Here is a 12,506-nt window from a genome sequence, read left to right as displayed (position 1 = left end):
CTACCTCTGCAGCCTTTAGCATTGCGAAGAGCTCGGGAATTGTCTTATCCATCCCTTGCATATTATAGTTCATCACGAAGCTCTTGTAGCTTGGTGGCAGTGATTGAAGAACTCTGTCAATGACACTATCATCAGGAAGATTAACTCCCAGCTGAGTCAAGTGGTTGTGGTACCCAGACATTCTGAGTATATGTTCATTGACAGAACTATTCTCCTCCATTTTGCAGCTGTAGAACTTATTGGAGACTTCATATCTCTCAATCCGGGCATTTGCTTGAAATATTAACTTCAACTCTTGGAACATCTCATATGCTCCATGACGTTCAGAACATCGTTGAAGTCCTGGTTCTAAGACGTAAAGCATGGCACACTGAACTATCGAGTAGTCATCAACTTTGCTTTGCTAGACGTTCTTAACGTTGTTAGTAGCATCTGCAATAGGCTTGTCACCCGGCGGTGCTTCCAGGATGTAATTCTTATGTGCAGCAATGAGGATAATCCTCAAGTTACGGACCCAGTCCGTGTAATTACTACCATCATCTTTCAACTTAGCTTTCTCTAGGAACGCATTAAAATTCAATGGAACAACTGCACGGGCCATTTATTTACAACAACATAGACATGCAAAATACTATCAGGTACTAAGTTCATGATAAATTAAAGTTCAATTTAATCATATTACTTAAGAACTCCCACTTAGATAGACATCCCTCTAATCATCTAAGTGATCATGTGACCCATATCAACTAAACCATGTCCGATCATCACGTGAGATGGAGTAGTTTTCAATGGTGAACATGACTATGTTGATCATATCTACTATATGATTCACGCTCGACCTTTCGGTCTCAGTGTTCCGAGGCTATATCTGCATATGCCAGGCTCGTCAAGTTTAACCCGAGTATTCTGCTTGTGCAAAACTGGCTTGCACCTATTGTATGTGAACGTAGAGCTTATCACACCCGATCATAATGTGGTGTCTCGGCACGACGAACTGTAGCAACGGTGCATACTCAGGGAGAACACTTGTACCTTGAAATTTAGTGAGAGCTCATCTTATAATGCTACCGTCGTACTAAGCAAAACAAGATGCATAAAGGATAAACATCACATGCAATCAAATAAGTGATATGATGTAGCCATCATCATCTTGCGCCTTTTGATCTCCATCTCCAAAGCACCGTCATGATCACCTTCATCACCGACTGGATACCTTGATCTCCATAGAAGCATCGTTGTCGTCTCGCCAACTATTGCTTCTACGACTATCGCTACCGCTTAGTGATAAAGTAAAGCAATTACATGGCGATTGGATTTCATACAATAAAGCGACAACCATATGGCTCCTGCCAGTTGCCAATAACTGTGTTACAAAACATGATCATCTCATACAATAATTTATATAATCATGTCTTGACCATATCACATCACAACACGCCCTACAAAAACAAGTTAGACGTCCTCTACTTTGTTGTTGCAAGTTTTACATGGCTGCTACGGGCTTCTAGCAAGAACCGTTCTTACCTACGCATCAAAACCACAATGTAGTATAGTGATTGCTTTTTGATCTTCAGAAAGAACCCTATTCATTAAAACCGATTCAACTAAAGTTGGAGAAACAGACACCCACTATCCACCTATGTGTGAAGCACGTTGGTAGAACCAGTCACGTGTAAGCGTACGCGTAATGTCGGTCTGAGCCGCTTCATTCAACAATACCGCTGAATCAAGAATCAACTAGTGACGGCAAGCAATATGTATATACCCACGCCCACAACTCCTTTGTGTTCTACTCATGCATATAACATCTACGCATAGACCTGGCTCGGATGCCATTGTTGGGGAACGCAGTATTTCAAAAAATTTCCTAAGATCACACAAGATCTATCTAGGAGATGCATAGCAACGAGAGGGGAGAGTGTGTCTATGTACCCTCGTGGACCGAAAGCGGAAGCGTTAAGTACCGAACGCATGACACCTCCGCGATCTGCACACATTCAGCTCGGTGACGTCCCTCGTACTCTTGATCCAGTTGAGGCCAAGGGAGAGCTTCGTCATCACGATGGTGTGATGATGGTGATGATGAAGTTACCGACGAAGGGCTTCGCCTAAGAACTACAACGATATGACCGAGGTGGAAATCTGTGGAGGGGGGCACCGCACACGGCTAAGACAACTGTCAACTTGTGTGTTCTAGGGTGTCCCCTGCCCCCGTATATAAAGGAGGAAGGGGGAGGCCAGCGGGCCCTCATGGGGCACGCCCCAATTAGGATTCCTACTAGGAATAGGAATCCTATTCCTGGTAGGTTTCCAACAAGGGAAGAGGGGGGAGGAAGGAGAGGGAGAGAGGGAGAAGGAAAGGGAGGGGGCGCCGCCCCCTCCTAGTCTAATTCGGACTCCTCAAGGAGGGGGGGGGCACGTCCAGCCCTAGGCCCCTCTCCTCTCTCTCTCACAAGTCCCATGTTGGCCCATTAGTCCCCCCGGGGTTTCCGATAACCCCCGGCACTTCGATATTTATCCTCTGACCCCGGAACTCATCCGATGTCCAAATAACATCGTCCAATATATCAATCTTCATGTCTCGACCATTTAGAGACTCCTCGTCATGTCCGTGATCACATCCGGGACTCCAAACTATATTCAGTACATCAAAACACATAAACTCATAATACCGATCGTCATCGGACGTTAAGCGTGTGGACCCCATGGGTTCGAGAACTATGTAGACATGACCGAGACTCATCTCCGGTCAATAACCAATAGCGAAACCTGGATGCTCATATTGGTTCCTACATATTCTACGAAGATCTTTATCGGTCAAACCACATAACAACATACGTTGTTCCCTTTGTCATCGGTATGTTACTTGCCCGAGATTCGATCGTCGGTATCTCAATACCTAGTTCAATCTCATTACCGGCAAGTCTCTTTACTCTTTCCGTAATGCAACATCCCGTAACTAACTCATTAGTCACATTGCTTACAAGGCTTATAGTGATGTTCATTACTGAGAGGGCCCAGAGATACCTCTACGATACATGGAGTGACAAATCCTAATCTGGATCTATGCCAACTCAACAAACACCATTGCATACACCTATAGAGCATCTTTATAGTCACCCAGTTACATTGTGATGTTTGATAGCACACTAAGTGTTCCTCCGGTATTCGGGAGTTGCATAAGCTCATAGTCATAGGAACATGTATAAGTCATGAAGAAAGCAATAGCAATAAACTAAACGATCACAGTGCTAAGCTAACAGATGGGTCAAGTCAATCATATCATTCTCTAATGATGTGATCCCATTTATCAAATGACAACTCATGTCTATGGTTAGGAAACTTAACCATCTTTGATTAACGAGCTAGTCAAGTAGAGGCATACTAGTGACACTCTGTTTGTCTATGTATTCACACATGTACTAAGTTTCCCGCTAATACAATTCTAGCATGAATAATAAACATTTATCATGATATAAGGAAATATAAATAACAACTTTATTATTGCCTCTAGGGCATATTTCCTTTAGGCTGTGGCTCGACGCACAGCGAGAGGCATGGCATGACGCATAACAAGAGCGGATCCATCGGTGCTTGCCTGCTGTCGACAGGGCATCACAGCTGGGTACACGGCCCGTGAGTAGCCCCATTCCTCGCCAGGAGTGAGCAGAGGCCGTTCATGCCATACTTGCACCAGACGCCCGCCGCTTCGTTCGCATGGGTCGCGCCGTTTGCCTTGTCCGCTGCCTGCTCGATGCCAATGCGCTGGTCGCTAGGCTTGAGCGCCTCCTTGGCCCAGGTGTCCACCTACGCGCAGTAGAGAAACATGGCCGTCGCATCCTCAAGCTGGTGATCTCCCATGAAATAGCCAACTTGGAGCTTGAGATCATGCTCCAGATGTACCACGAGCGGGTTGACCACCTGGACGAACACCTGCACGAGTTCAGGCAGAACCAAAAGCTACCATAGGCAAGGGATGTTGGTCATGACACGTTTTCATTTTGTTGAGTCTTTTCGACGTGGATCGCTATGTATTCACAACAATCATAATATTGCTTTGTTTATTGCTCTATTTCAATGTGTGTGCTCTGTTTTCCGTTCTTATATATTGTTCTGTTGCAATGTGTGTATATATATGCTTTCCATTCTGTATATATGGATGATAACAACTATATACAAATTAGTATACAAAAACACATAGAAAAATGGAATTCATAATATATATATATATTAATTGTTCATTAGTTCATCACAGAATATGTATAATACCATCACATATATGTGATGATACTTAACTACTATGTACAATGCATAAAATTGAAAAAATTGAACAATACTAAAACTAATAATCCCTCCTTAGGGGGGTGGTATTCCGACAGCCCCTCGCTAGCAGCTCCCTAGTGCGCAGCGTCTTCCCAGCGCGGAGGCAGTACTCTGCCTTCCCCACCTCGCAGTGCTTGACGTACCGATTTGCCTCTTGCTAGTGGACGAGCGCGAACGATCTTGCCATTTCGTTGGGTGCACCAGAGCTCCTCATCAGTGGCACGATGGAGCTTATCAGCCCACCTCCACGCAACGATGAGGCGCCTACCGCCTTTGGCCTTGCTAGCGAAGTACCCGCCTTCATACACCTCCTCCGCACGTCGACGCGCCCGCCCCCAAAGCTCCACCACCTTCCTTTTCCAGGCGGCCTCATGGGCTTCACAGACCGCCTGGTACCTGGCTTCCTCCTCTGCCATCTCCTTGAACGCCACTTGCATAGCTTTCTTAGCTGGCGGCAACAACTTCCACAGACAAAGATTGTACTGGCCCCAAAACCAATCCAAAGTAGGGGGTCCAGCGCAACCTCATACGGCGACATGTAGGGGTCCTCCTCGTCCCTGCTCTTCGACCGAACGTCCTCGGGGGGTGGCATGATGTAGGGTAGAACCCTAGATGCCCGATCTTTCATGATAGGAGCGGATCCCGTGAAGAACACGAGGAACACGAGGGGAAAACACAAGGGAAACACGGGAAAAATCACTCAAACCAACAAGATTTGATTACACATGTGCTAGATCCTCAAAAAACAAAGATATACAAGATCCACGATCAACAAAGGATGATACAAGTAGCACGTTCTTCTCCGTGAGGTCTTGAGGGGTCTTCCCATGAGGGGTCTTGAATCCACTTGGGGGATTGATAGAGGCGAAGGTGTCCCGATCTTTCGATGAGATGATAACTATCGATTTGGTGGAGTCGACTTTGACGATCCGACTACAAACGTGCATGATGTTGCACCTTAGCAATCGCTAAACCAATCTCCTGAGGTTACCGACGATGCTAGAAGCATGATCAACCTGACCACGAAGGTCTATTCCTACATGCAATCGAAGAACAAGCAAGAATATGATAATGCAATCTGAATATTGCGAATATAGATGAAGTGTTGATAAAGGTGGGGATCCAAAAGCAGTCTTGGTCTGGTCGTTGGACACAAACGAAGTACATGAAGTTGCGTTGGCTAACTTTTAACTAAACAAATCCCAAGGAAAAAGCTACTAGATGGATCTACTTATATAGGAGCAAGGGGTGGCGGTCAAGGAGGTGGGAGGACGTCCCAAGACAGCCTAAAACTAACCCTAGGCCGTACAAGGCTCATGGGCCCAAGTGGAGGTGATGCAACACCTTTGGACTTGTAGTTTGACTCGGATTCTACTGCAGGGTCAGATTGTTTCGTCTATAACTCAACGGTCCAGGCGAATTTTAAGGTGACTCTAATTTTGTTGGAAAGAGCATGAAATCTACTTTCCAACAAAAAAAGAATCACTCAATTAGGAGTCCATATGAAATAGTTATTGGCATTTTGAGTCAGGTATGTCTGTGCACTCTGAATCTGGATCCAGAACGTGAGAGACTTGGACTCTATCTTCTTTTGGCCCAAAAGTGACGCGAGAAGACCTTTTGAACAGCACCTAAACTTCTTTTTTCCCTTATCTTCATATGTGGATTGTACAAACATCCCATACATCTGCAATTAAACATGACACAAAAGTTTGTGAAGTATCTTTGTCCTGGATGACATAAATAAATTATTGCATAGTTTGCATTAGAAATCACCTCACAAATATACATGTATGCAATATTTTTGGTTGTATGCAAGGTAGTAGTAAGCATGAACAGTGTTACTGCCTTGTTTTAATTGTTCCAATTTGTGAAGCAATTCACGACAATAGTAAGGAGGAAAAAATTGTTGTCTCATTACAGTTGTGGGTTGGTTATCAATGTTTTTCTTACAACGTACACTCCACCAAACAGAAGCAAAACCAGTAAATGCTCTAGTGGTAGCTCGTACTCTCTTAAGTTCAGAAAAATCATGGTGACTAAAAACTTGTTCTACTTCAACCTCCCAAGCTAGATAAATACCAGGATTAAATCTACCCTCAAATGATGGTAAAGAGGTAACGTGACCATATGCTTGTGTGTGTTGTCCTACCTCTCGTGATGGTGAAGATGTATCCATTGTCCAAGAACTTCTATCTTCGGACCCTGTCATGATTAGTAGAAATAAGAAACAAAATTCAAGAATAATGTTCCTATGAACTACTAGGGTGTGATGGTAAAGCGCTCACAGCAAAGCAAATATCAATATCTTACAAGTTCTTACCAAGCAGGAGGTGGTGACAGGCAACCAACGGTGTCAAATAACTCCGAAGATTGAGTAAAGCGATTGCCAGGGGAACGTATGTATACACGGTGTAGAAATATGTGGATCTTGGAAGGCTTAAATATAAGGTAGCAAAAGATTAGCAATAATCAATTCAGAGATGCAATGTTCAATAAACGCTCAACGACGTTACTGTGTTGGTCCTAGGCTAGACCGGACTAGAAACGCGAGCCTAGAACACTAATGAGGTCATGACGTAGCACAACTAGCATCAATAAAGGATATGAAGTAGCTCTGGACAGCAAGATAGAACTGAAGATCACAATAGTAGTAAAGATAATGATGTGAAACAACTGCCAAGTAGGATATACCAACAACTTTCTCTCAAACTTTTCTCTGGAAAAGTTTGTGCCAATTTTCTGATATTTTTTCTCAAGAATGGCACCGACTCAAGCTTTCAAATGCAAAAAGAATCACTCAATTCTGAGTTGATATAAGGAGTCAAAAAATTCTAAAACTGGTCTGAAAAAATGGAACAAGCTGTGTTCACAAACTTTGGAGGGCAAAAAGGCCTATTTAGAAGCCGATTTTGAGGTGTCAATTATTGAGCTAGCTTCTGAAACTATTTAGATGCGGCTCGTCACTAGCTTTAATTTGAGTACTTGCAGAGTCAAAACGGACTTCATATGAAAAAAATTATGCCTGTTTTACTAAACAGTGCACAAAACAGATTCAATCCGAATTTAGCTACGAGATTGACACTAGATAGATCCGAATTCTATTTTTTTTCTCTTTTTTCCTCACTTTTTTTTCTATTTTTCTTTCTTTTTTTCTCTGACTTTTTTTTTACCTTTTTGTCTTTTTTTCTCTCTCCCTCTTTCCAAAACAAACTAGATAAGATGCAGATTGGATCAAGCGAAGATGTGAACGATCTCAACTATGATTATGACAATGAACGGTGGGTAGCACGTGGTGGAAATTGATGGATTGGTGGTGGACATCGGAGAATATGATAAAGCAATCTGAATATTTCAAATATATATGAAGTATTGATAAAGGTGGGGATCTGAAAGTGGTCTTGGTCTGGTCGTTGGACACAAACAAAGTACACGAAGTTGCGTTGGCTAACTTTTAACTAAAAAAATCCCAAGGAAAAAGCTACTAGATGCATCTACTTATATAGGAGCAAGGGGTGGTGGCCAAGGAGGTGGGAGGTGAAAGAAATATGCCCTAGAGGCAATAATAAAGTTGTTATTTATATTTAGTTATATCATGATAAATGTTTATCATTCATGCTAGAATTGTATTAACCAGAAACTTAGTACATGTGTGAATACATAGATGAATAGAGTGTCCCTAGTATGCCTCTACTTGACTAGCTCGTTAATCAAAGATGGTTATGTTTCCTGACCATAGACATGTGTTGTCATTTGATCAACGGGATCACATAATTAGAGAATGATGTGATGGACAAGACCCATCGGTTAGCTTAGCATAACGATCATTTAGTTTTATTGCTATTGCTTTCTTCATGACTTATACATATTCCTATAACTATGAGATTATGCAACTCCCGAATACCGGAGGAACACTTTGTGTGCTATCAAATGTCACAACGTAACTGGGTGATTATAAAGATGCTCTACAGGTGTCTCCGAAGGTGTTTGTTGAGTTGTCATAGATCAAGATTAGGATTTGTCACTCAGTGTATCGGAGAGGTATCTCTGGGCCCTCTCGGTAATGCACATCATTGTAAGCCTTGCAAGCAATGTGACTAATGAGTTAGTTGCGGGATGATGCATTACGGAACGAGTAAAGAGACTTGTTGATAACGAGATTGAACTAGGTATGATGACACCGATGATCGAATCTCGGGCAAGTAACATACCGATGACAAAGGGAATAACGTATGTTGTTATGCGGTTTTACCGATAAAGATCTTCGTAGAATATGTCGGAGCCAATATGAGCATCCAGGTTCCGCTATTGGTTATTGACAGGAGATGTGTCTCGGTCATGTCTACATAGTTCTCGAACCCATATGGTCTGCACGTTTAGCGTTCTATGATGATTTGTATTATGAGTTATGTGTTTTTGTGACCAAAGTTTGTTTGGTGTCCCAGATGAGATCACAGACATGATGAGGAGTCTCTAAATGTTCGAGAGGTAAAGATTCATATATTGGAAGGTAGTATTCGGACATCGGAATGGTTCCTAGTGATTCAGGTATTTTTTTGGAGTACCGAGGGGTTACCGGAACCCCCCGGGGAAGTATTGGACCAACATGGGCCTAAGGGAGAGATAAGGAAGCCCGCGGGGGGTGGCCGCGCCCCCCTACTTGGGAGTCCGGATAGGGCAAGAAGGAAGGGGCAGCGCCCCCTTCCCTTTCCCTTTCCCTCTCCTTCCTATTCCCTCCGGTGGAAGAAAGGAAAGGGGGGGGGGGCAAATCCTACTTGGACTAGGAGTCCAAGTAGGACTCCCCCCATGGAGTGCCCCTCCTGGCCACCGGCCTCTCTCCACCTCATTTATATAAGTGGCCAGGGGTCACCCCAAAGGCACAATAGTTGTTTCTTAGCCGTGTGCGGTGCCCCCCTCCACAGTCTACCACCTCGGTCATATTGTTGAAGTGCTTAGGCGAAACCCTATGCGGATCACATCACCAACACCGTCGCCACGCCGTCGTGTTGACAGAACTCTCCCTTGATCCTCTACTGGATCAAGAGCTCGAGGGACGTCATCATGCTGAATGTGTGCTGAACACAGAGGTGCCGTGCGTTCGGTACTTGGATCGGTTGGATTGTGAAGACACTTGATTACATCAACCACGCTAACTAAACGCTTCCGCTTTCGGTCTACGAGGGTACGTGGACACACTCTCCCCTCTCGTTGCTATGCATCTCCAAGATAGATCTTTGCGTGATCATAGGAATTTTTTTGAATTACTACGTTCCCCAACAGGAGGACGTCCCAAGGCAGCCTAAAACTAACCCTAGGTCGTACAAGGCTGATGGGCCCAAGTGGAGGTGATGCAACACCTTTGGACTTGTAGTTTGACTTGGATTCTGCTGCATCGTCAGATTGTTTCGTTGATAACTCAACGTTCCGGGCGAATTTTAAGGTGAATCCAATTTTGTTGGAAAGAGCACGAAATGTACTTTCCAACAAAAAATAATCACTCAATTAGGAGTCTGTATGAAATAGTTATTGACGTTTTGAGTCAGGTATATATGTGCAGTCCGAATCTGAATCCAGAACGTGAGAGACTTGGACTCTATCTTCTCTTGGCCCAAAAGTGACGTGAGAAGACCTTTTGAATAGCACCTAAACTTCTCTTTTCCCTTATCTTCATATGTGAATTGTACAAACGTCCCATACACCTGCAATTAAACATGACATAAAAGTTTGTGAAGTATCTTTGTCCTGGATGACATAAATAAATTATTGCATAGTTTGCATTAGAAATCACCTCACAAATATACATGTATGCAATTTTTTTGGTCGTATCCAAGGTAGTCATGTCCTCATCAGGGATCTTATTCGTAGAGGTCGTGAACTCCAATGGAGAAGGGGATCAAGTGGAGAGCAAAGCTTCTCAAATGAGCTACTAGTTTCCTAACCCGAAAATGTAGGTAGGAGAAGAGTATATATATAGTCTAGGGGCGAAAGGGTACACGGGCCTTGGCCCAAGTCACTACGCACAGGCAGGGCAGGAAGTTCTGTGCGTCAGAAGTTCCGCGGAGGTTCCGGCCTAACCAGAAAGTTGGGACGATGGGTGCTGGGCTAACGTCCGGGGGCCGAAAGGTCCGGACAGGCCGGAGGTTCAGGGGGCAGAAGGTCCGGGCCAGGTTTCGGGCGGGTTCTGGGCTAACCCGAGAGTTGACGCTCTCGGCATCGTCTGGGTCGTCGGGAGTCAGAAGTTCCGGGGCGGCCGGTGGTTCCGGGGGCCAGAAGTTCCGGGCTCTGGCCAGAAGTTCTGGGCTGGACAGAGAGTTGTCGCCTGTTCCTTCTTCCCCAGCTCTCGGCTCTGTGTCTTGCGTGTTGTACCTGATCACAGATAGTGTTTTTGACTTAGGCAGTAGCCATGTATCACTCGAATGAAAGGGATACTCAAGTAGGAGATATGTCACCTCAGATTGGATAACACATGCTCTTTCTCTTGTCATGGGTCCACTTGGAGCTTGGATAGTTGAGGTAGTGTCCATGGGATGACTGTGGGATGCTTCACATCATCTCCCCCCTTGGGAAAGATCCGACCTCGGATCAAAATCCTCATCACCATGGTATGGGGAGAGATCTTTGACATTGAATATGTTGCTCATGGAGTACTTGTTGTGTGGGATGTCAATCTTGTAGGCATTGTTGTTGTAGTGTGCGAGCACCTTGAATGGTCCATCGGCTCGAGGTAGAATCTTGGACTTGTATTCGTTGGGGAAGTGGTCCTTGCGAAGGTGTAGCCACACAAGATCTCCAATGTTGAATATCATGGGTTGCTTGTTGACATTGAGCTTGGTCGCGAGTCATTGTACTTGGCACTGGATGGTGTGCCTTGTATCTTATTTAGGTAGCTCACTTGCGCACTCGCGTTCATGTTGATGCGCTCTTGTAGTGGTAGAGGAAGAATGTCCAATGGGGACAATGGGTTGAAGCCGTAGACGATCTTGAAGGGGGACTTGCCAGTAGTCGAATGTCTTGCGCGGTTGTAGGCGTACTCGGCGATGGGTAGACACTCCTCCCACTCCTTGATGTTCTTCTTTATCAACGCGTGTAGTAGAGCGGAGAGTGTTCGGTTTGTCACCTCCGTTTGGCTGTCGGTTTGAGGATGGTAAGCCGAAGAGAACAATAGCTTGATCCCGAGATTGGTGCATAAGGTCTTCCAAAAGTAGCTCAAGGACTTCACGTCGCGGTCCGAGGCACTAGTCTTTGGCACTCCATGGAGGCGCAAGATTTCTCTACAAAAAATATTTGCAACATGTGAAGCATCGTCTATCTTGTTGCAAGGAATGAAATGAGCCATCTTAGAGAATCGATCCACAACAACAAACACGGAATATTTGCCATTTCTAGTTCTAGGCAAACCAAGCACAAAATCCATGCTAATATATTCTCGTGGGTGATATGGAATAGGAAGTGGCATATAGAGACCATGGGATTGAGCTTTAGACTTAGCTTTGCGGCATGTAGAGCACCGGTTGGTGAAGCGTGAGACGTCACGAAACATCTTGGGACAAAAATAGTTCATGGAGAGCATTGCAAATGTTTTGTCACGTCCAAAGTGTCCCATTACTCCTCCTCCACGAGCCTCTTGCAAAAGTAACAAACGAAGAGAAGACTTGGGTATACAAAGTTTGTTAGATCTCATAAGATAATTGATATGTCCATTTTGCATCATGCTTTTATATTGATAGTTATTGCATTATATGCTGTTACTACACATTATATCACAATACTTATGCCCATTCTCTCTTATTTTATAAGGTTCACACGAGGAGGGAGAATATCGGCAGCCGGAATTCTGGACTGGAAAAGGAGCAAATATTAGGGACCTATTCTGCAGAACTCTAAAGGTCCTGAAACTTCACGGAGCATGTTTTTGGAATATATAAAAAATATTGGGCGAAGAAAGAACCGGAGGGGGGCCACCAGCCAGCCACAAGGGTGGAGGGCACGCCCTACCCCCCTGGGCGCCCCCGACCTTGTGGGCCCCATGGTAGGCCTTTGGTGCCCATCTTTGGCTATATGGTGTGTTTTGACCTGTAAAAAATCAGAAGGAAGCTTTCGGGATGAAGCACCACTGTCTCGAGGTGGAACCTGGGCATAACCAATCTAGGGCTCCAGCGGAGGTGTTTTGTCGGGGAAACACC

This window comes from Triticum dicoccoides, chromosome 3A (genome assembly GCF_002162155.2).
Source record: "Triticum dicoccoides isolate Atlit2015 ecotype Zavitan chromosome 3A, WEW_v2.0, whole genome shotgun sequence".
NCBI classification, from domain to species: Eukaryota; Viridiplantae; Streptophyta; class Magnoliopsida; order Poales; family Poaceae; genus Triticum; species Triticum dicoccoides.
Note: the sequence above shows the minus strand (reverse complement) of the source record.